The sequence below is a fragment of the Psammomys obesus genome, unplaced genomic scaffold (genome assembly GCF_907164565.1).
Source record: "Psammomys obesus unplaced genomic scaffold, mPsaObe1.curated_primary_1811, whole genome shotgun sequence".
Taxonomy (NCBI): Eukaryota; Metazoa; Chordata; class Mammalia; order Rodentia; family Muridae; genus Psammomys; species Psammomys obesus.
The window spans coordinates 1,466,681-1,491,352 of record NW_026585687.1 but is presented as its reverse complement, the minus strand read 5'-3'; the positions used below and the strand labels follow the sequence as shown (position 1 = coordinate 1,491,352).

Below are 24,672 nucleotides of genomic sequence, written 5' to 3'. Positions count from 1 at the left end.
CATTTCCACTTTCAGGTCTTGAACTGCATTTTGCTTGTTTGCTGTTTTTTTTTTTTTAGACAGGTTTTCCATGTGTAACCTTGCCTGTCTAGGAACTCACTCTGAAGACCAGACTGGCCTTGAACTCATGGAGATTTAGTAACATCTGCCTCCTAGGTGCTGGGATTAAAGGCATGTACCAGTACTGCCCTCCCTGTCCCCGCCCCCCACCCTGTGAGGCTGGCATATTCCCAGGGAATGCTTATTTATCATTTCTATCTCTTAACTTGTTCTTGTGTATCTGGAGTTATTTCCCTATCTCAGTATAGCTGTACTCTCAATTATCTTTGTGATGTCATTTGCAAACACACGGTTTATATGCTAAAATTTTAACAATACATTACATAAATATACCAACAATTTTATAGTTGCCTTTTATATCAGATAAAATATGAAAGTTGAACAATTATGCATTTATCCTTGTTTTATATTATATAATTACCTTTTCTGATGCTCTGTTCTTTTATGCATGTATAAACCTGAATTATTATTGAAGTTACCCCTTTTTCAATCCTGAGAACTTCCCTCAGTTATTCTTTTGTGAATGGTTCCTTATTAGCTATTTCTACCAGTTTTTGCTCCTATGGGAATATCTTTATTTTCTTCAGGCTTTTTTGTTTTGTTTTGTTTTTCTCCTTCCTTCCTTCCTTCCTTCCTTCCTTCCTTCCTTCCTTCCTTCCTTCCTTCCTTCCTTCCTTCCTTCCTTTTTTTTTTTTTTGACACAGGGTTTTTCTGTGTAGTCCTGGCTGTCCTGGAACTCACTTTGTAGACTGTCCTAGAACTCACTTTGTAGACCAGGCTGGCCTTGACCTCAGAGATCCACCTGCCTAAACCTTCTGAGCATTGGGTTTAAAGGTTTTGAATAGCTTGATAGCTATTAAATACTCCTTTAAGAATATTTGCATGCTAATTTACTGTGTTCTGGCTTCTGGTAGTTTTTTTTTTTTTTTCCTCTGACAAAATCTCTTCTTAGTTTTGGAGTTCATTTATTTGTTAGAAAGAAGTTTTTTTTTTTTTTTTCTTTGAAGAATTTCTCTTGTTTTTGGCTTATAGTGTAGGTGTGGAGGGTCTTTTGTGTATGCTTTTTTTTTTTAACATGTTAAGCGTCTTGGTTGTGTGTATTGCTGTGGTGGTTGTTAATAAACTTTGAAAGTTTTCAGTCACTGTTTCATTAAATGGTTTTGCTTTTTGCTTCCACCTTCTCTACTCTGTATTTGGTATAATATATTGGCATGCTTAATATACTCATGTGTTCCTGGGATTCTGTTTGTTTTTCATCACTCTTGTTTTTTGTTACTCAGTTTGTATAATCTCTGTTGATCTTTTTCTGTTGTTGTTTTGTTTTATTGAAACAGGGTTTCCCTGTGTAGCCTTAGCTGTTCTAGACTCACTTTGTAGACCAGCCTGGCCCCAAACTCACAGAGATCCACCTGCCTCTGCTCTGTGAGGGCTGGGATCACAGGTGTGCACTGCTGTGTCCAGTTTTATATTGATCTGTTTTTACAGTCACTAAATCTTTTGCCATGTCAAATAGGACCTTTAATGAATTTTTCAGTTATTACACTTTTCAGCTCAAGTGTTTGTGTACCTTTTAAAAATAGTTTGTTAGCTGGGCTTCGTTTCATTGGGCACTCCCTTAATCCCAGCACTTGGGAGGTCTAGGCAGAGGATCTCTGAGTTCAAGGCCAGCCTGGTCAACTGAACATGTTCCAGGATGGCCAGGGCTACACAGAGAACCCTGTCTTAAAAAACAAAAAACCAACCAGCCAACCAAGCAAACCAAACCAAACAAAGAAAATAGTTTATTGATATTCTCTGACAAGGTATGTTATGATGCCTTTGTTTACTTTTTCAATATAATTAACTTTAGTTTTTGAGCATATTTAAAACTACTATTTTGAAGGCCTTTTCTCTTTGTAATGTCTCTTCATAGCCCTAAACATTTCCTTTTGATTGCTTCTTTTCCAGGTCATATTTTACTGGTTTTTAATATGTTCCATGCTTATTTTGTTTTTGAAACTGGACATTTTAGATAATATTTACAGCAATTCTGTATGCTTTTCTGCTTCCTCCTGGAGCCTATTATTCCCTTATTTGTTTAGAAACTAGTGGGTTATTTTGGTGCTTTCTGTGTTAAAACTGCCTGCTCCTCTGTTAACCCTTTTACTTTGCTTCTCAGGAGGCACAGTCTTTTGTTTGCCTGCAGTCAGCCTGGGATGATAATGGTTTGCATACGGATCTCTTTGTCTCTTTCCCAGTTACCTACAGTAGTGGCTGGCAGATCATTGTTTACAACATGCCCTGCATAGATTGTTGCATTTAGAACTGGGTTCTTTTGAAGAGATGGTTGCTAAGGTCAGTTTTTGAGACATCTTTTCTGACTTCCAGAAGGCTTCTTCTGGTTGTCTCACTCCTTAGTTTTTTTTTGGTTTTCTTAGGCACACCAGCTAATCCAGTTGAGCTTCTGAGCTATAATTTTTCCAATACCTTCCCAATGAATTGTCTTTGCTTTTAAGATCAACTTTCTTAATGGTGTAATAATATTCATTTTAAGTTTTTATTGATTTTTACATTTTTATAATCATTTTCAACTTTTAAGTACAGTTGGAGAGGTAAACTAAATATCATGTGGCCTTGGATCATTTAGGAAAAATATTTACTAATTAGTTGGTACACATGATATGATATAATAGTTGTCTGTGGCTGGGCCCTTTCAAAATAGTTACAGTGTTTACATTTCACAGAAAATAGTGGGATTGAGGAGAGAATTGTGTTACTTGTCATAAAACAGCAAGTGGCCACACACTTCAGACCTGGGTGTTTTAGGCTCTGAACCTGTTTCTCCTGTAAAATAGCAATGGTGGGGTGGTGAACTTCTCTTTTTCTGGTGCTGATTTCAATAGGAGTGCTTCCACCTTTTACAGCACAAGATCAATGTTTAGTTTCAAATGTTTTTATATCTAATTGCAAATGTAGTTAATTTTTTATAAAAGATTTGTTTTTGTTATATTAAATGTATGTATGTGTGTAAGGATGTGCATAATGTAGGTGCCTGCAGAGGCCACAGGAATCATTTCCCTTGAGCTGGAGTTATGGGAACTTTTGAGCCTCTAGATGCTGGTGCTGGGAATTGAACTTGGGTCTTCTGGAACAGCAATATGGCAGTATGTGGTCTTAACCTCTGAGCCATCTCTCCATCCCCTGAAGTCAATTCTTACTGATAACAAAATCTCCCAAACACAGCTTGGAGCTGGAGGGGCTAGTATTCCACTTGGGAGAGATAGCCTCACCAATTTGAAAATTTAGTGCTGGGGTGAAGAAACGGAAGCAGTGCCTTAACTCATATCGAACCAATGTGTTATTAGCTAGGACCAGGGTGATTGATCTCAAAAGTGGCATTCCCAGGGACTGGAGAGATGGTTCAGAGGTTAAGAGCACTGGCTATTCTTCTAAAGGTCCTGAGTTCAATTTCCAGCAACCACATGGTAGCTCATAACCATCTATAGTGAGACCCTCTTCTTCTGGCATGCAGAGATACATGCAGGCAGAACACTATATAAAAAGTAAATAGATAAATCTTAAAAAAGAAAGTGGCATACCCAAGGTAGAAAGATTTTTATATTTCTTGAGCACAGTTGATCAGAACTTAGCTTCAGAAACTAATCACTGAGGCCAAGAGGGAACAGTGCTGATATTCTGCCACTCTTAGAACGGTAGCCGTTGAACTAGGATCTTCAGGAGGGGTTCCCTTACCAGTCTCAAGTAGACTTATTTTGTGAACTAGGAGGGAAGTAGTGAATGTCTTCTGGATCATCTTTTAATTGACTTTACTGAGCTTACTGGGCCCTTGGAGACTTTCTAAAGTAAATCTTACTTCATATGCTAGGTAGGTCTTTTATGATTTTTTTTTTACCAGTTTTTCTGGGAACCACCACTTCAGTAAGTATGTTTTAATACCAATTATAGAATTTTTCTTTTTGTTGTTGTTTGAAACAGGTTCTTGTTATATATCTGGCTAGCCTAGAACTTACTATATATACCAGGCTGGTTTCAAACTTACAGTGATCCTCCTTGTGTGGGGATCAGGAACTGAGGGGAAGAGGGATGAGTGGCATCGGAGCCCAAGCAGAATCCTGGAATGAGATGCTGAAGACCGGATTCAAAGGTGCAGATCTAACTTTATTATCCAGTATAAAGGCCTTTAAACCATTGAAAGGCCAATCAGACCATCCCATGCTAGCCTCAAGCACTAGCAACAATCAATCAGGTTGACACAACTATAAGGAAATGTGGAAGATGGGGGAGGAGGTCACCTTAGGAGACTTTCGTAAAGAAGGGGAAGCAGTCACTGTCCTAAGCCTCCAATCCATTTTGAGACTTGACTAGTGTGCTAGGAGTCCCTAGTAGATCAACACTGTGTGTAGTGGTTCAGGACCTTTTGGGGAGTTGTAGGAGTCGCTGATGCTTTTCTTGCCATTCCTTATGGGCCTCCAAAAGGTTTACCTCAACATTCCCCACATCTTTGTCTTGGCCTCTCTAGTGCTGGAATTGCAGGCATGGCTTACCATGCCCTGCTTTTCCTTCTTGATTGTTTCATGCCCTTTGGCTTCCTGTGTACATTATTTTTTTCTCTTTGGTTTGTAGGGGGTATTCTGTGAGGCCTGAGCTACTTTTTATTTTAGTATGCGTAATTTGTGTGTTTCATGTGGAAATTGTTTTGGATCCTGTGATGGTTTGAATGACAACGGCCCTCATAGGCTCATATGCTTAAATACTTGGTCCTCACTTGGTCAAACTGTTTGGGTAGGATTAGGGGGTGTGGATTTGTTGGAAGAAGTTAATTTATCACCAGGCATTAAGATTTCCAAAGGCCTGCCATTCCTAGTGTGCTTTTTGTTTTGAGTTTGCAGTTTGAGATGTGAGCTTGCTGCTATTTCTGCCACTGTATGTTTGCTTCACCATCATGAACTCTAATTCTCTAGAATCATAAGCCCAATTAAATGATTTTTAATGTGTTGCCTTGATTATGGTTTTATCACACCAATAGAAAAGTAACTAGGGTAGATTTCCTACTGTTTTGGAGAAATGGTCTCTCTACATAGCCATGGCTATCCCGGAATTCACTATATAGACTAGGCTGGCTTCAAACTCACAGAGGTCTGTCTACCTGCCTCTAACTCCAAAGTGCTGTGATTAAAGGTGTGTGATACCATTCTGTACTGTTTTCATTTGTTCATTGGCCTTGACCCAATGAACAGAAGATAAGATTTTTGCTTTCATTTGCTACTAAGTCTCCCTTTCCCATTTTTTTCCACTACTGACTGGCTGCAGATAGTTAACCAACTATATAAAAGTTTAAGTTTTTGCTTCTAGTTTTATATTAACTGAAGTGGGACTATAACAACAACACTGGGCAGATAATTCTGATGCTGTTTTTCAGAGATCCTATTTCACATTCAACTTTCATAACAGAAGGTGCAAATTAAGAAACTATAGTGATTACTGAGAAGATCCCAAAAGAAAACTAAAGTGAAACTAAAAACTAAGTGAAAAACTAAAATTAACAGGAAAAAAAAATAAAGGATGTTTTTACATCTTAGTATAGAATTTAAAAGAGAAAGAGGGTGATGCAGTGACATTTAAAGTACCTCAATGGTGATTATTCAAACAAAACTAAAAGCTCTTTTTATTATTTTGGTGATAGCTGTACTTACTGAAGACATAGGCTATAACAGAGACATGGGCTCCAGTAACTGGAAGAGAGATTTAATGTACATACAAAAAGAATGTCTTAGACTAATAGCCATTGTCTTTTGGGCTATTATAACAAAAGACCATAAATTGCGTGGCTTATGAACAATAGGAATTTATTTTCCACTGATCAGGGTACTGGCTAATGCAGTATTTGATCCAGGCTAATTCTCTGCCTCTTTGGTGGTACTGTTCAGCTATATATTCACTTCGTGAAGGAAGGTAGCTCTGTGTAACCTCATTTATAAGGGCACAAACCACACTCATGAGGGCTCTGTTCTTATGCCCTACTTACTTCCCAGTGGCCTCAGCCTTTTAATTCTGCAACAAGCATATGTGTGTACGCATAGGTATACATGTTTTGGGGGGTTTGTTGTTTAGGTGCTATCTTAATTAGGGTTTCTATTGCTTTGAAAAGACAACATGACCATGGCAGCTTTTACAAAGGAAAAAATTTAATTGGGACTAGCTTATAGGGTCAGAGGTTTAGTCTATTATCATGGTGAGTAACATGGCAGTGTGCAGCCTGGCATGGTGCTGGAGAAGGAGTCCAGGACTTCTGTATTTGGATTGACAAGCATCAGGAAGAGAGAGTGACACTGGGCCTGGCTTGAGCTTCTGAAGCTTTAAAGCCCAAACCCAGTAACATACTTCCTTCAACAGCCTCACCTTATAGTACCACTCCCAATGGCGCTGGGGATTGAGAAGATGAATTCTGAAAATGCATTCAGAATAGTTGAATAAGTAATGCTTTTGAACCTTTGACACATTTTTTTGAATTAGTTATTAAGATTATAGAGGGAAATAAAAGTTTCAAACAATGTTTCTAAACTTTAATAACAGCAGGCCCTTTGAGAACCTAATAAAAGCCATGTAATTTTTTCTTAGAAAAATGAATATACACACATGCTTAATTTCTAATGTAATTTTAAGGAGATTATGCACTCTGTCACCCTGATTAAGAACCCCTGTTTAGGCTGGTGATATGGCACAGTGGGTAGAAATGCTTGCTGTGCAAGTCTGATATCCTGACTGGAGGTCAGTCCCTGAACCTCTTGGAGGAAGCAGAGTGCCAAATGAAATTTGTTTTATGATCTCTATACCTTCCCATCACTCACTAAAAAAAGGAACCTCTGATACTCTGATATAATATGGAGGGTAGTAGGTCTCGAACCAAGTTCTCTACTAGTGGCAGGATAAAAAGAGCTTGAATCTGAGTACTGATGCCTGAAATGGAATAGACACCTACACCAACTTTTTTTTATTAAGGAAAGTCTGTGTTAGGTTGTTATTCAATATGAAGTCTGGTAAGATGGCTCACTGGATAAAGGCACTTGCTGTTTGATCCCTGGTTCCCACATGGTAAAAGGAGAGAATCTATTTTTGCAAATTGTCTCTGTTCTCCACATATGCACTGAGGTAGGTATGTACTCATACATGGACACACATGTGCACATGCACACACAGAATAAATAAAAATACAATAACAATTTAAAAAGAAAGTGTATACTTTTCTGTATTCTCAAATATGGTATATAACAGGTAAAATCATATCTTATTTTATCCTTATTATATTTTGCCTTTTTAATTGTATAAAATTAATAAAACACAGGAAAAATATCTGAAACGCTCTTAAACTTTCTGTTTTCCTTTTAGATTTCTGTTTTTCTGTTATGGTAGATAGGTAGATCTTTTAAGATTTTTTTTTTTCAAGACAGGGTTTCTCTGTGTAGCCCTGGCTTTCCTGAAATTTATTCTGTAGTCCAGGTTGGCCTCAAACTCAGAGATCTTACTGCCTCTGCTTCTTGAGTGCTGAAATTAATGTCATGCACCACCATACCTGGTGTGGTGGTGGATTTTAGTAATTTTTCATAGGTAAATATTTAGTTTTCTAAAAAGGTGATGTTTTTCTTTTTTAAATAATATGTTAATTATTCAAAATAGTGTGTATTATTATGGCAGACATAGAATATACTTTATCATACTCTATATATACTATACAGTACTATTTAGTCATGAAAAGGAGATAGCTTCTTCTGTTCTTTTTATTTTTTCATCTTCTGTCCTAGTTTTGGGCCCTTATTATTTTACACAAAACTTCTCTCCCTAGCTCCATACATAAGAAGGACTTAACTCTACATCCCATACAGTGCTTTTTCCCAAAGCACAACCTTTACCATGTCACTTACTTAAAAATTTTAGTGATCTTTATACTGTAGCTTGGCATTTAAAGCTCTAAAGCATACCCGTTAGCTAACTTGATAGCTATGATAACTATTTTTTCTAGCACATTTCTAAATCTGCTCTCCACCCAGATTTGTTTCTTGTTTCTTGGATCTTTATGCCCTCATTTTCTTTTTTTAATTTTTTTTTAAATATTTATTATTTATACAGCACTATGTCTGCCTATGCACCAGGAGAGGGCACCAGATCTTACTATAGATGGTTATGAGCCACCATGTGGTTGCTGGGAATTGAACTCATGACCTTTGGAAGAACAGCCAGTATTCTTAACCTCTGAGCCATCTCTCCAGCCTACCCTCATTTTCTTAATGTTTGCCATACTTACGTATCTGGTATGCTTTCTCTGACTGCTTCCTGCTTATTTTCGGATCTTAGTTCAGTTTATTCTAGAGTGCAATTTGTAAAGGCTCCTAAGACTTTTTATCATCTGAGTGCCTGTGACACCAATTCTTATAAGTAGCTATCATATGTATCTTGTAGAAGAAATATTTTATGGCTAAAAATGACAAATACATTTCTCTCATCTTTTGTCATCCATAGAGCTCAGTATATTTTCTTTCTTTTAAAAATTATTACTACTATTATTTATTATAATTTATTTACTTTGTATCCTGGCTGTGGCTCCCTCCCTCATCTCATCCTGGTCTCACCCTCCCTCCCTTTCCCCCCACTATGTCCCTCCCCTAGTCTACTGATAGGGAAGGTCTTCCTCTCCAACTATCTGGCCCTAGCTGTTAGGTCTCTTCAGGATTGTCTGGATCCTCTTTCTCTGTGGCCTAGTAAGCCCACCTTGCCAGGGGGAGGTGATCAAAGAGCAGGCAACCGAGTTCATGCCAAGTGGTTGCCCCTGCTCCCCTTATTAGGGAACCCATGCGAAACTGAGCTGCCTATGGGCTACATCTGAGCAAGAGGTCTAGGTTCTCTCCATGCATCGTCCTTGGTTGATTCGTCACTCTCTGCAGGACCCCCCTGAGCCCATATATTTTGGCTCTGTTGGAGCTCTCTGTGGAGCTCCTATCCACTCCAGGTCTTTCTATCTTCCCCTTCTTCAATAAGATTCCTTGCACTCTACCCAAAGTTTGGCTATGAGCCTCAGCATCTGCTTTAATAACCTGATGGGTACAGTCTTTCAGAGGTCCCCTGTGGAAGGTTCCTGTTCTGTTCCCTGTATTCTCCTACTTGCAATTTCTATCCTGTTTGCCCTTCTTAATGAGGATTAAGCCTCTTTCCTAGGGTCCTTCTTGTTGTTTAGCTTCTTTAGGACTATAGATTTTAGTGTGTTTTTCCTATATTATATGGTTAATATCCACTTGTAAGTGTTTATATACCATGTATGTCTTTCTGCTTCTGGGTTACCTCACTCAAGATGATCTTTTCTAGTTCCCACCATTTGCCTACAAATTTCATGATTTCCTTGTTTTTAATTGCTGAGTAATATTCCATTGTGTAAATGTACCACAATTTTTGTATACATTCTTCGGTTGAGGGACATCTAGGTTGTTTCCAGATTCTGGCTATTATGAATAAAGCTGCTATGAATATAGCTGAGCAGATGTCCTTACTGTATGGTTGTGTATCTTTCGGATATATTCCCAGGAGTGGTATAGCTTGATCTTAGGTAGCCCTATTCATAATTTTCTGAGAAAGCACCAGATTGATTTCCAAAGTAGTTGTTCAAGTTTACATTCCCAGCAGCAGTGGGGAAGGATTCCCCTTTCTCCACATCCTCTCCAACATGTGTTGTCCTTTGAGTTTTTGATCTTATCCATTCTGATGGGTTTAAGGTGGAATCTCAGGTTTGTTTTGATTTGCATTTCCCTGAAGACTAAGGATGTTGAAAATTTGTGTTTCTCTGCCATCTGATATTCTTTTGTTGAGAATTCTCAGTTTATCCCTGTACCCCATTGCTTAATTGTGTTACTTGATTTGTTGGTGTTCAACTTCTTGAGTTCATTATATATTCTGGATATTAGCTCTCTTTCAGATATAGGGTTGGTGAAGATCTTTTCCCAGTCTGTCAGCTGCGGTTTTGTTTTGTTGACAGTGGTTTTTGTTTGTTTGTTTGTTTGTTTGTTTTTTGCTTTACAGAATATTTTCCGTTTCATGAAGTCCCATATATTGATTGTTGGTTGTTGAGCCTGTTTAGCATATTTTCTTGCAGGTAGTAGTTACTCATTGTTGAAATGAATGATAAAATCCTTAACCAAACTAAATTGAAGTCTTAACAAAGAATAAGTAATATTTACTTCAGTGTTATTTAGAATCACAATCTCACTTTCTTGACAAGAACTTCATAAAATTAGTACAGTGCATTGTGTGAAAGTAGTATCACTTTGAATGTGAGTTTTTTGTTTGATTTTTTTTTTCCATACACAGAGAAGTGTAGCTCTGGCTATTCTGGAACTCATTCTGTAGAATAGACTGGCCTAAAACTCACAGAGATCCTCTTTCCTCTGCCTCCTGAGTGCTGGAGGTTTGAATGTGAGTTTTTACTTTTATAACTAGAACACATACACTTTTTATCTTAAATTTTTTGTTCTAAGGATTGAACACAGGGTCTTCTTCATGTTAGCTGCACACTCTGACATTGAACTACACCATCAGCTATCCAGAATTTTTGAGTATGCTTTTCTATAGGTATCTTTTTCTAAGAAAAAAATGACTTAAAGGATAGCGCTCTTTGAGGAGCAATACATAAAATTTACCCTTTGTAAAAGTTCTACCTGCAGACTGTACCTTGATATGCTCATTAGTCTTCTGATCAGACCTTCTTTACTATTTCCACAGGGGAAAAGGATGTAAGAGTGGACAAAGTATATCTTAGAGGTAAAGGTTTAGTTTCTCCTGTACTGATGTTTTATCAGTTAGCTTTCAAACCTCAGATTTTAAAAGTAGTCTAGGAAACAGAAGGTGGTTCTTCTATTCTTGTTTACTTATCAGTTCTTTTTACTGATGTTGAGTAACGTGATGTACTGGTTATTTTTATATATATTTTCATATTATAAGTGCATCTATATTTCCAGGTGTGAACTTCTCCAACTATTTTAACTGTATTGACTTTAGAACTATAATAACTGAATTTGTGTTTTAGTTTGCTATAGTTGCCATAACAGAGTATCACATACAAGCCTCTTTTGTGTTCTGTGGTTTTTCTCTTGTGTGTGTCTGTGTCTTGAGTCTCTATCATTTAACATTAATTATGCCTTCAAAGAGTATATCTAAATGAAGTCACATTTTGAATACTAGCACTTCAACATGTGATTTTTAAGAGGCAGGAATATTTTGGCTATAATTGTGTGTGTGTATGTGTGTGTGTGTGCGCACGCGCGCAGATGCTCACATGCTACAGAAGTGAAGTCTAGCAGGTTAGAAGGATATACTCAAGTCTCTGGAGAGAGTACTGGTTAGGAAACTAGCTTAGAAGACAAATGTCACTTTGCTCTTGTGGATAGTTGGGCAGTTTAATCTATCTGTTTTTACAATAGAAAAACAATTAGGGTTTTCAATTAGCCTAATTTGAACTGGCCTCTTCAAATAGGTTGTATTCATATGTTAATTTATTTGAATTCTGATTGGGTTTTATCTACTACCAATGCATTTTAACATCCCTTTATATATCCCAGGTTTTGTTTGTTTTTGTTTTTGTTTTCATATGCCAGAAGGTATCTTTACCATGTTTAAGAAGCTTTCTTAGAAGTATTCTTCTGTTTTCTTATTTAACTGAGTTTTTCTTTCTTACTTTATTGGGGGAATTGAGGGATTCTTTTAAAGATTGGGACATAGTGTTTTTGTTCATAGTAGGAGGTTCTTCTACATCACAGGGTAGGCATTCTGCCTTTGAATCTGCCTACCAGAAAACTGTTTATATGCATATATGTTTCTCTCTATATAAATTTCTTACATAAAATCCCCAAACTGTATAAACCCGCTTCTGGAGTACAAAAAAATAAAGCCCAAAGAAGCTCTGCCAGCACTCAGCATGCTGGCAGTTAGGTGTAACCTGTACTTACAGTAATAGCAGCTCTTTGTAAAATGCTTTCAGTTCTTACTTTTTCCTGTCTCTACTTATTTATTCATCAGGATCAGAAAAAAGCTCTTTACATCTGAGAGCTTTACTGTCCAATACTGTAGGTAGTAGTTTACACATCAATTTAAATTCATTAAAATGAAAATTTGTTACTTATTCTTAGTGGATGTAATTTGAGTGCTGAGTTAGATAGATCAGTGTCCATCATATTTGACCACAGAACAGATGAGCAGTCTTTCTGTCATCATAGGAGGTCCTGTAGTTTATGAGCTATTAGTAAGTATTATCCGTCCTTGATATCTATGGGTCCTGCATCCATAGGTTCAGCTGACCGCAGATGAAAAATATTCAGCAATAGATAGCAATAGACAGGTGAAATGGATCAGTAAGTAAAGGCACTTGCCACCAAGCCTGATCATTTGTGTTTTATCTCTAGAACCACCAGGAACCAACTCCTGCAAGTTATCTTCTATCTTCCACATATGCTCTGTGGTGTGTGGGCACGTCTGCGCAAGCGCGTGTGCAGACACACACACACACACACACACACACACACACACACACAGAGAGAGAGAGAGAGAAATAAATATACAAATCAATAAGTAAAAAAAATTCAGCAAAAATATTTCATCTGGACTGCACATACACAATATTCAGATTCCATTCTTTTGACCATCAATCAGAATTTTACAGTTACAATTACTGGTTTTATAAGCTGTTGATTATGAGATAAGAGACCCATCCTCAGTGACCTTCAAGCCTGCTAATACCTAAATGACTACTTAACACAGACATTTTTCTTATCATTATTTCCCAAACAATGAAATATCACAACAATGTACATAACACTCACATTTTTATGAATTATTATAAGTAATTTAAAGGTGAGTTAAAATAATGGGAAGAAATATGTAGGCTATATGCAAATACTGCATAGACCCTTTTATATTAGAGGCTTGTTTGTTCTCAAATTTGGATTATATGGAAAGAGGTGTTTTGTCACTAATCCTCCAAGGATATAGAGGGATGGCATTGTGTCAAATTTGTTTCAGGAATATGGTTCTGGCTACAATTTGAAGGATATATTAGAAACAGAGGATGGAGTCAGGGATTTCATCAATTAGGATATTGAAGTAATATAGGACAGAAGTGATAAAGGCTTGTACTGTCTGTTATGAGAGTTGTCAAGATTTGTCATCAAGCATTCTTTTATCATGGAAAGAGGACAGAATTACAACAGGAGAGTATTACTTACTGTGCTTTTATTTAGTCTTTTTTTCTTTTATTTAGTCTGTTTTCCTTCAAAATCCTGATTTGTTGGAGGATGGGTTATGATTCATTCATTGTTGTATCCTCAGTGCCTAGTTTTTAAAACCACAAAATTGGCATTTGAATAGACTTTATTTATTTCGCACAGTTCCTAGGAGGATCAGGTGAGATGAAATATGTGAAAAGGACATTATGAGTTGAAATTCTTTAAAATTTGTCATTGTTACTGGGTTTATCACGGTTCTGTAATGAAATACAACTCTAAAATACATTTTGTGGTGACTGTAGTGTGCCGTACGGTTGGGCTACCATTATTGTTTATGTTTTGAATTTTTTCCAAGCATTTCCAGTTATATTCCATTTCATTAGTGACACAACTGAAACTATAGCCCAGGACTTTAAAAAATTAAATTGTATTTGTGTATGTCTGTGTATGAATGTGGTGCAGTACCTGCACCTATGCATGTGCATGGAGGTCAGAGAACAGTAGCTATTCACCTCTTTTTTAACATTTTCTTTGTTAGTTCTGTGAGACAGGGTCTCTCATTGAACTTATAGCCAGGCTGTAAGGCAGCAAGCCCTGGTGATCATCCTGTTTTTGCTAACGTTGTTCTAGGATTACAGGGTCATAACATGACCACCCTCAGCATTTTTTGCATGTGTTCTAGGGATGTGAAGACCTAGAACTAGAGCAGAGGCCTTACCTGCTGAGCCACCTCAGCCCTAAACCAGGTTATTTGACTTTTTTTTCTCTTCCTACTAGCTCAATGTTTGACAACTCTGACTGATGAAATATACTTCCTATTTATTATAGCTGATCCTTTGTATACCTATTGTCTATTTCTTGTACAAAGAGTTAGCTTACAGCTATTCAAACAAACCTGATATAAAACTACCTTTGTTCTATACTAGTAGCTTAAAATATTGTCATACATACACAGGTAGCAAAATCATTCTAAGCTTGAGTTTATCAGGCCCTAATCCAGTTCTACATTTAAAAAAGGAACATGTCACTATCATCTTAAGCCACTTTGTGCGTACTGGGGATCAAATTAAACCATTTTAAACAAATATGTTAGGAATTTTTCACTTGGCAGACATAACTAGGCACTGAGGATACAACAATGAATGAATCATAACCCGTCCTCCAACAAATCAGGATTTTGAAGGAAAACAGTTTAGTAAACTAAAACACTTCAAATAAAATGTGACAGGTTTTGTAAAAGAGCTTTTGCAAGATTTTGGGGGGGCATAAATGGAGAAGCATATTTAGTTTAGAGAAGACAGGAATGAGTTGCTAGATGATGAATTTGTAGATGAGTATTAGAGACATTGGTAGATGTTGGCCTGGTAGTTGAAAAATGAGAAAAAGTATTTGGGGACAAGAAATAATAGCATGTCTTTAGAAAAGTTTTAGTTTGGAAGGTAGACAAGATTGGAGGTATGGAGAGTTTTTGTTTGAAAGGAACATAGTAACCATAGTATTATCACAATATTGAAAAAAAATTAGGAGGTGAAGTTAACAAAAGTTAGCAAGTAATTTGCAGAGGGTAAAGAAGAAAAAGAGTAGAAAATAACTCTCAAGTATCTGGATTAGACAGCTTGTGTGGATAATGATGCTATTAGTTAAGATAGGTAAGAACAATTTTGGAGAAGATGGAAAAAATAAACTCATGTTTAGTTTGATTTATCAAATACCTGGGGTAAATAACTCAGGAAAGAAGTCTAGGCTTAAGGTAAAATTTGAGAGTCATTGTTAGGTGAGTGCATTTTCATAGCGGATAATTTCTGGAGATTATAAGGTAAGAAAAAAAAATAGAGTCAAGAAATCCACCCCTGAAACTACCTACTATATGAAAAGGAAAGACAAGAAATCAGTTGTGGCAAAGAGGTGAATCAAATGGAGAAATTTGAAATGCTAGAGGCCAAGGGAGAGGGGTTTCAGAAAGGTGGAAATTATTATTAATAGTACTATGCTACCGAGAGTGTAATCTGAGAACATGAAGTGTTTTTGAGTGTGCCAGTTACTGGCTCAATTTGTATTCTGCCAAAAACATTTTCAGCGATCTTCCATAGGTTGAAGCTACCTTAAGTAAGGTATTATGCAGTGTCTTTCTCAGTGCATCCTATCAAGGGACCATGATAGTGCTATACCTCACTTGGTTAAGATTGTATATCCTGGGGGCTGGAGAGCTGGCTCAGTGGTTAAGAGCACTGGTTGCTCTTCTGTAGGACCCTGCCTGGTTTGATAGCAGCACCCACATGGCAGCTCACAGCCATCTGTGACTCCAGGTCCAGGGGATATGATGCTTTCTTCTGGATTCTACAGGCGCTTGCATGCGCATACTGCACAGGCATACGTGCATACACATACACATATACATACAATAAATAAATTGGTTAATTAAAAAAGATGGTGTGTCCCGGACAGTGTTACTTTCTTCTTTGTAATTAAAGATACCTTAGGGAAGATTCTTTGAATATGCAAAGGTTTCTCCCTAAAGTTTCACTAACTAATTTTAGTAAGCATCAATGCATCTTGTCAATGGCAATTATTACTATGGTGTTTGCTTAATTACATTTTTCTATTTCTCTCATTCTTTTTACATTTCTTAATTAGAATTCTTCTGTAAAGAAGAGCCATCAGGTCTCCTTATTTAATTGTTATTTATTTATGTTAGGCTAGACCCGTGTAGGTTAATAAGCCATGTTCTATGGCAGTAGTCATTATTTATCTTACTCTGTTCCAATTTTAGTCTACTGAGCACTTTAAATTTGGCTCCTGTGTCCTTTGGTTATGCCCTTATCCCCTGCTTCCTGCTCTCCTTCCCCCCCTTTTTCTTGCAAGACAAAGTCTCAGGAGCCCCAGGTCTCAAACTCACTGTGAGATGTCTTTGACATGACATTCGTTCTTCCACCCATTCACCTGTCATGCCTGACTATATTTAAAATTTTTAGAGTCAGCCCAGACTGGCCTTGAATTCCTGGTCCTCCTGCTTTTACCCCCCCCCCCCCAAGTGCTGTAATTACAGGTGCTTGCTGCCATGCCTGTCTGTGATTATCCATTTTAAAAATGTAATTGGTTCATAAGGTTCAGAAACTGTTACTATCCACAAATAAATGCATTTTCTGGTCTTAATAATAAAGTTTAATAAAAATTTTACTTACTAATGTTAATTATTTAATTTCACATAAAAACTGTGAGGTGAGAGAAAGCATTAGCTTTAAAAACATTTGTTTTTGAAAAAATAACATTTGATTGGAGGCGGGTTTGGTGGCCACACACCTTTAATCCCAGCACTCAGGGAAGCAGAGCCAGGCAGATCTCTGTGAGTTAGAGGCCAACCTGCTCTACAGAGTCCAAGACTGCCATGGCTACACAGAGAAACCTGTCTTGGGAAAAAAAAAAAAACAACAACAAAAATTATTTAATTGATAAACATTGTATGTTCAGAAGTGTTAGAGTCTTCATACTTCTAGTTTATGCCCTTGATAAATGTAATTATTTTATAGTTTACTGAGGTAAGAGTTCCACAATATGCAATTTACCATTTTTTAAAATATTTATTTATTATTTATACAGTGTACTGCCTGCAGGCCAGAAGATCTCATTATATATGGTTATGAGCCACCATGTGGTTGCTGGGATTCAAACTCAGGTCCTTTGGAAGAACAGTCAGTGTCCTTAACCTCTGAGACATCTCTCCAGCCCCGAAATTTACCCGTTTTTAAGTAAATAGTTCAAGCATTCAGCAAATGTATGTGTTACAACTTCCACCCCTATTTTCACAGTATTTCCATTACTCCACAGTAACATTTATTATGTGCTGAGCATCTTCTATCCATGCCCCAACTCCTAATCTCTGGCAAGCAGTTTCTATACGTAGATTCCATTTTTTTTGGTAGCGGTTTCAGGGAGTGAAACTAGGTCCTTAGACTTGCTGGGTAAGAATTTTGCTACTGAGATGTATCATCAGTCTAGTTCATAAGCTTTAAAAAAGTATATGTTTATTTATTTTTATGTTTGTGTTTTGTGTGCATGTGTGTTTGTGTACCATGTGCTGAGAACCAAACCCATTTCCTCTGCAAGAGCAGCCTGTGCTATTAACTGCTGAACCATCTCTCCAGCCCACACAATATTTGTTTTGAAGCAGAGTTGAGGTTTTTATTAAATAACATTTGTAATGTAGATTTTAAACAAGAGGGCTAAAAGAAGGAAAGAGGCATTCAGAAAGTAAGACACCTGAAAACACAGGTTGGGGCTTCTCTTTATAATAGTCATGTAATAGTCCACAAATTTTCAATCCATTCTTCCAGTGAGGACATTTTCTTCCCACTATAAGTAATAACATTATAAACAAGAAAGTCCATATAGCTTTTTGAGCACTTGTTTTCCATTCTTGTGGGTGTATACCTCAGAGTAGAATTGTAGAGTCACAGGAAAATTCTATAATTAACTTACTGAGGAACTGCTCACCTGTTTTCCGCAGCAGCTGAACCTCTTTGTGTGAAGGGTCCTGTTTCCCCACACCATTGACAGCACTTCTTAATTTCTGAGTGTTAATTTTTATTTTATTTTTTAGTGTTGCCATCCTGGAAGATGACAAGCGGTTTATGATTTGAATTTCCTTAATGAATAATGATGTTGAAAGACTGTTTTTTGTATTTGTTGAATTACCCAGTATAGAATCCTGAGGAACTTCTCCCTCTCCCCTTTCTTCATGGTTTTACACTGTTGATACATTTTTTTCAAATAATTTTTATATATGGGGAGAGGCAGTCCAACTTCATTATTATTTATGCAGACTTCTTGTCCCACCACTGTTTGTTGAAGACACTGTTCATTCCCTGTGGAGTCAACTTGCTAAAATTTTACTCTTTCAGCCAGTATAGTGGCACATGAATTAGTGTGTTCAGGCAGTATAACAAAACAGCATGTAAAAAAAAAAAGAAAAAAACAAAAAACAAAACCTCCAAAACAAATGACAAAAACCTAGCATATACTGTTTTGTGATTCCTTTTTAAATAATACCCATTGAGTTGCCTGTGGTGGCACACACCTTTAATCCCTGCACTTTGGAGGCAGGTGGAGCTCTGTGAATTTGAAGTCATAGAGAATTCCAGGAACAGTTAGGGCTATGTGGAGGGTCCTTGTTTGAAAAAATTTTTCTTTCGTCTTTACTTACAGGTATATCCAAATTGTCAGCACCCAGACTCTTGTGCTTTGAAGCCATTATTAAGCAAAATAAAGGTTCCTAGCAAACAATCACTGCAATACCTTCAAAGTCAATCTGATAACTGAGCTGTTTATAATTTCTATATCTGATAAGGAATTAATCTATCATTTATACTCACTTCAAAGGCTGTTGCAACCCTGCGGTAATAGAAACAATGTGATACTGGCATAAAGGCAGACATAAACCTGAATGGCAAATAATTGGAAGTGTAAAAATAAATTCATAAAATCTAGATATAAACTCATAAGCAAATGATGTCTTTCCTATTTTGTAAGTTATTGTTTTCACTGTTAATTGTTTTCTTTTATGTGCAAATGGTTTATTTGATTAGTCCTATTTTTTTTTCTTTTGCTGCTTTTGACTTTTTTGTCAACTCCAGGGAACCATTGCCAGATCCATTGTCATGAAGATTTCTGTCATGTAGCCCTAGAAATTTTATAGTGGAGGGTCTTCCATTTTATTTTGAATACATTTTAAATCACTATTTGTACATAGCATAAGGTAAGAGTCCAGTTTCATTCTTTGGCATGTACATATCTGTTTTCCCAGTAGTTTGTTGAAGAGATGATCCTTTCCAGGTCCCACAATTTACCTGCAAATTTCATGATTTCCTTATTTTTCATTGCAGAGTAGTACTCCATTGTGTAGATGTACCACAATTTCTGCATCCATTCTTCAGTTGAGGGGCATCTGGGCTGTTTCCAGCTTCTGGCTATTACAAATAAAGCTGCTACAAACATGGTTGAGCAAATGTCCTTATTGTGTACTTGAGCCTCTTTTGGATATATGCCTAGGAGTGGTATGGCTGGATCTTGAGGAAGCGCTATTCCTAGTTGTCTGAGAAAGCGCCAGATTGATTTCCAGAGTGGTTGTACAAGTTTACATTCCCAGCAGCAGTGGAAGAGGGTTCCCCTTTCTCCACAACCTCTCCAGCATGTGTTGTCACTTGAGTTTTTGATCTTGGCCATTCTAATGGGTGTAAGGTGAAATCTCAGGGTTGTTTTGATTTGCATTTCCCTAATGGCTAATGACATTGAGCATTTCTTTAACTGTTTCTCTACCATTCGATATTCCTCTACAGAGAGTTCTCTGTTTAGCTCTGTTCCCCATTTTTTAATTGGATTACTTGGTTTGCTGCTTTTCAGCTTCTGTAGTTCTTTATTTATACTGGATATTAGCCCTCTGTCAGATAAAGGGTTGGTGAAGATTCTTTTACAGGGACACATTTTTCAGTAATCACATGAAGCCTACTTACACTGTTTACAAATAGATACATTGGCAATAAAGTGATAATTCAGGACAGTGGGATTCTGAGATGGATAAGTTTGTGAGGGAGAACCTCACAGGAGCTTCTGATACTGTAAGGATCTCCTCCACTTGAGTATGAGTGTTGGATTTTTCTTTTTAGCTAGTAACTATATAGTCTACACTTTTTTCCTGAGTATATATTTTTAAACTGAAAAAGGTAAAGAAAAAAAAGGATAAAGTATTCAAAAATATTTTTGAAGGAAAATCACTACATAGGATTTGTGTGTGTGTGTATAAATAACCTGTTTGCTTTGTAAGATATAAGGGGGCTTTTGCTAGGGAAGCCACACACCTGAGATTAGGCTATGGAAATGTACTCTGAGCCAGTCATCTTACTTTTCCATGAGATAGTCCTGATACAATCACCTGTTCTCAACACTGGCTAATTTGACATTAGGTAATATGTTTTTCTAAACAGTTTTCATCGATTATACAACATGTCAAAGTGTTTCCACACATATTCTCTATATGCAGCTTAGGTTTTCTCATGAAAACCTGAAAAGTTCTCTATTCAAATGTTATAAATAATTGATGTTGCTCATGATCCGGTTCTGCCTAATGAACAGCCTTTCCTGACTCCCTCATTAGGGTGTCAGTGCATTTGCTGAGCCCTCTGCAGCTGACTCCGTGCTGTCAGGCACGAGTGTTTCCATTCTCACCACCTGAGTCAGTCTCAGCACCAAAGTCCTCATAACTGTCTTCTTTCCTTTTGCAGCTTCTTTCATGATTAGAACCTTGATTTTCAGAATTTTTTGAAATTTCTTTATTAAATAGCAGAATGATTTCTTCTTTCTTTCCGCATTTTGCACAAACTTCAAGTTCACAAGCACATGGTCTACACATTATGTACTAAGAGTCCTTTGCTGTCTTCTGTAAACATTTAACACATCTCATACACTTTGACAGTGGTTTGTTTTTGCTGTACTTTACACGCCACTCAAGAACTTCCTTGCAGCACTGACTAACTTTGTCATGAAGATTCGCATTAATTTTTTTGGTCTGAACGCTCTTATTAAACTTGTCATTTTTGAAGGTGAACGTATTCTGGTACTTCTGAGGCTTGGACCAAGACATTTTGCCTTTCTGGGAATTCATCATCAAATCACAAGCACCTTAAGCCCATGCACTGTTTAAGTTACAGGGAAGAGGAAAGAAGTTTCCACCCCAGGTTCTGTTTTAAGCATTTTTTATATGATAAATGGCTATTGAATTTATCAAATGCTTCTTCTGCGTCAAGATAATCCTGTGTATTTTTAATAATCCTTCCCTCATTGATTGATTGATTGATTCATTCATTTTTATCTTTTGAACCGTCTTTGCTTTCTAGGAATAAAGTTTATAACCAAGCTTAACCAACTTAGTTTATACTAGCTAGACTCATATGTAGCTTCACCATTAACACAACAATGTTTTTAAGCTCTTCACTTCGTAAGAAACAGTAAAAATTAGTCTTTTCTGTCTTATACTGTAAAAATTTTATAAGAATTTCAAATCTTTTTATCTCCATTTTGTAAAACTTTCATGTAAATTTTTAATCCCTTCATCTGTTAAAACTTTCACAAAGGCTCTTTTGTATTCTTAAAGGTGTGTGTATGTGTTTGTGTGTGTGTTTTAAGACAAGGTTTCTATGTGTAGCTCTGGATGGCCTGGAACTCATTATACAAATCAGGCTTTCCTGGAATTTACAGAGATTCTCCTGCTTCTGCCTTCCAAGTGCTGGGATTAAAGGTGTGTGCTGCCACGCTCACCTGAGCCAGTTCTCTTAAAACCACCCAATTGTGAAAGATGGTACGGTCAGACCCTAGCTTATGATGAAAAGACCCAGTCACAACCTGGTTAGAATAAAAACCAACTGATCTGTGGTTTTGTGTCTATGTGTGTGACACCAAGATTATTCTTTATTTCTAACAACTTTAATTTTTGTACTTTAACAGTTTAGGTTGTCATTTATTGTAGAAAAACCCTGTGAACCGCATAGTTTTAGAAAAATATGGCTTTCAGGTTATTATCATAGCTTATAATAGAACATTCAAATTCATTAAAATAGCCGAGAACATAATGTTTCTTTAATTTCTTTTTTTTTCTTTTTTTTTTTTTTTGAAACAGGGTTTCCCTGTGTAGCCAGGGCTGTCCCAAGCTCACTTTGTAGACCAGGCTGTCCTCAAATTAACAGAGATTTACCTGCTTCTGCTTCCAGAGTGCTAGGATTACAGGCCTGCACCACCACACCCAGTTTTGAGTTTTCTTTTATTAAGCTTACTTTGATTTTCGATTTACTGATCTTGAAATTTCAGAAAGCCTTCTTCTAAAAATTTTACTTAAAATAGAGCTTTAATGAATAAAAACACAGATTTCTGTAGTAGTTGTATTGGAAAGCCAACTGTTTTATTCTTTCCAAGTTTCATTCAACTAAACTTTGTTAATATTATTTGGATGACATTTACAATGGCTTGTTAAGTCATGTTTTAGATGCCAGCAAAGGGAGTTGCTTTCTTTAAGTTCAAAAAGTGATTTTACATGGAATCATTTTTTTTATCTCATCATTAAAGGAAACTGTGGTAATAATCCATTCTGCTTTACTAATTGTGTAGTTGAAAAACCAAAATACTGACATAGTGAATGAATCAGAGCTAAGCTCCTACCTTAGAATAGAATGCTTCTCTCACCATATCATTTTGGGATTTTTGAAATCAGTTCATGTAAACAGACATTTATGTATATTTACCCTAGAGTTCTTGAAATTTTGACCCAAGGCTACTGCAATAAAAAACAAGTTAGGAATTCAGGGATCGGCAGAGCTGTCACTCCTTTTCTACGGTTCTATCTTCATAATTCAGTGTTATAAAACTTTCCTCCTATGCTTGAAACCATCTCAAAAGTTGAGAAGTTGAACCACTTTTGCAAAGATTTTTTTTAGAAATAGAAATATCAACTTATCTCAGATTTACTGGTTGTTCTTGCTTACTTGACAGATATTCATAGAAAGATTATATTGTGGGCCAAGAAAGGTCGTCTTCTGGGAATCACTAAGACAAAATTGGTCCTTCCGTTCATGGATCCAGTGAACTAAATTAATGAGGAAAGGGACACATAGGCATGAAATGATGCCAAAACCTAACAATCCTGGCCTGGGTTGTGGCTGAGTGGTATGCCTAAGATGTATGAGGCCTTGGTGTAGTATCTAGCACTGCATGAACAAAATTTTAAATGCAAAATTGGAAAAGTGACAGGTGCTATACATGGAAATGCACGCTGCCATAAAGCTTGAAAATGCAGAGATTTGGTCTTATCAAAAAAAGTCAGAAAACCCTTCTTGGAGATAGGGAATCCTTAGTTGAAGGATAGGTAAGAGTTAATCGAAGAAAAAGGAGAGAATTCCAGGCAGAGAATAATATGTGTCCTAAAGTTTTGTGTTGGTTTGGGAATATGATGCCCAGGGTAAGGTGCTACAAGGAACACTAGGAGGCTGGGAATGTGGCGTAATTGGTATAGTTCTGCCTAACATGCCAAAGGCCTTGGTTCTATCCTGTGCACTGCCTATTGTAGTATATTAATACTTATTATTGATTTATCTTTTAGTTAAACAGCTGTATACCCAAATCACACAGAGACTAGGGTTTATTTAATTAACTTAGACCACAATGCTGGGCAATAGTTACTCCATCCTAAACCTCCAAGCCTGCATAATTTCCTCCCATTCAGATTTCCCACATTATACTTGCTTTTAGTTATATCTTAGGTCTGGTTCATCTTTCTTCCTGGTTCCAAGTCCTTTCCTGCCAATCTCTCCTCCCCAACTCCCCCCACTCGCTTCTTTCTCCTCCCTCAGACCAGGATGCCCCACCCTATTCTCTCCATTGCTCAGCATTGGCTGGTTGTTTTATTGACAATACAGAGAAAAATGGTGGCATGTTTACACAAACTTGAGACAGGTGATGCTTAGAATAAGCATCACAATGCAGTGTCCTAATTGAAACCAGATAGTGAGGTAGAGAAATCAGCGTTTGAATGAACAAAGGTAAACAAGAACATTATACCAACAACTGCCTAAACTGAGCATAGTAGCACAAACCGAAATTCTCTGTACTCTATGGGTATAGGCAGAAAGAACAGAAGTTAAAAAGCCACCATCCTTTATAACATAGTCCAGCATGGATTATCTGACACTCTTCTAAAAAAAAAAGATACCTCAGTATCTTTCTTTTGTCTTTCTTCATTTGTCTTTCTTTGTCTTTCTTCAGGGAACCTCGGTTCAGTTCTCAGAACTGAACTGTGGTACCTCACAGCTGACTGTAACTTTAGTTCCAGGGGATCTGTCACCCTCTTCTGGATATATAATGCAAAGACAGACAGACATGCAAACAAAGCATCCGTACACATAAATAAAATTCTTAAAAGAAAAGTTACCATGGGCCTAATTATATTAATAAACTGGCTAGTCTTAGTAACTGTAGCAGCATATTCCTAGGTAATTATGAGTTATTCAAGATGTCAAAAAGAAGTTTTGCCTTGGGGTTAAAATGAGGGTGAAGAGAATTTATTTTTAAGATCTTCAATTGATTTTTGAAAACAATCTGTGGGTTAATGTCTTACAGACAAGTTTTGTTTGTTTTTGGGACTGAGACAGGGTCTTATTTTAGGCTGGTTTTGAACTTAGGATCTTCTTACCTCAGTCTCACAAGTTCCTGGGAAATACAGATATTAGCCACCATATTCAATTTATATGTAGACTTTTAATCAATAAATATATAAGCAGCACAAGCTAGTACAAAATTTTAAAATAATTCCATGTCTTGT

General features: G+C 36.9%; 1 protein-coding gene and 1 pseudogene across 1 annotated transcript in view; one reads left to right on the top strand and one right to left on the bottom strand.

Annotated features, from left to right (window-relative positions):
• Abcb7 (ATP binding cassette subfamily B member 7) overlaps positions 1–24,672 on the top strand; it is a 119,840-nt gene that overhangs the window by 4,540 nt on the left and 90,628 nt on the right. The gene's annotated exons all lie outside the window — the stretch shown is intronic.
• On the bottom strand, positions 20,509–20,970 carry LOC129665655 (uncharacterized protein C9orf85 homolog; annotated as a pseudogene).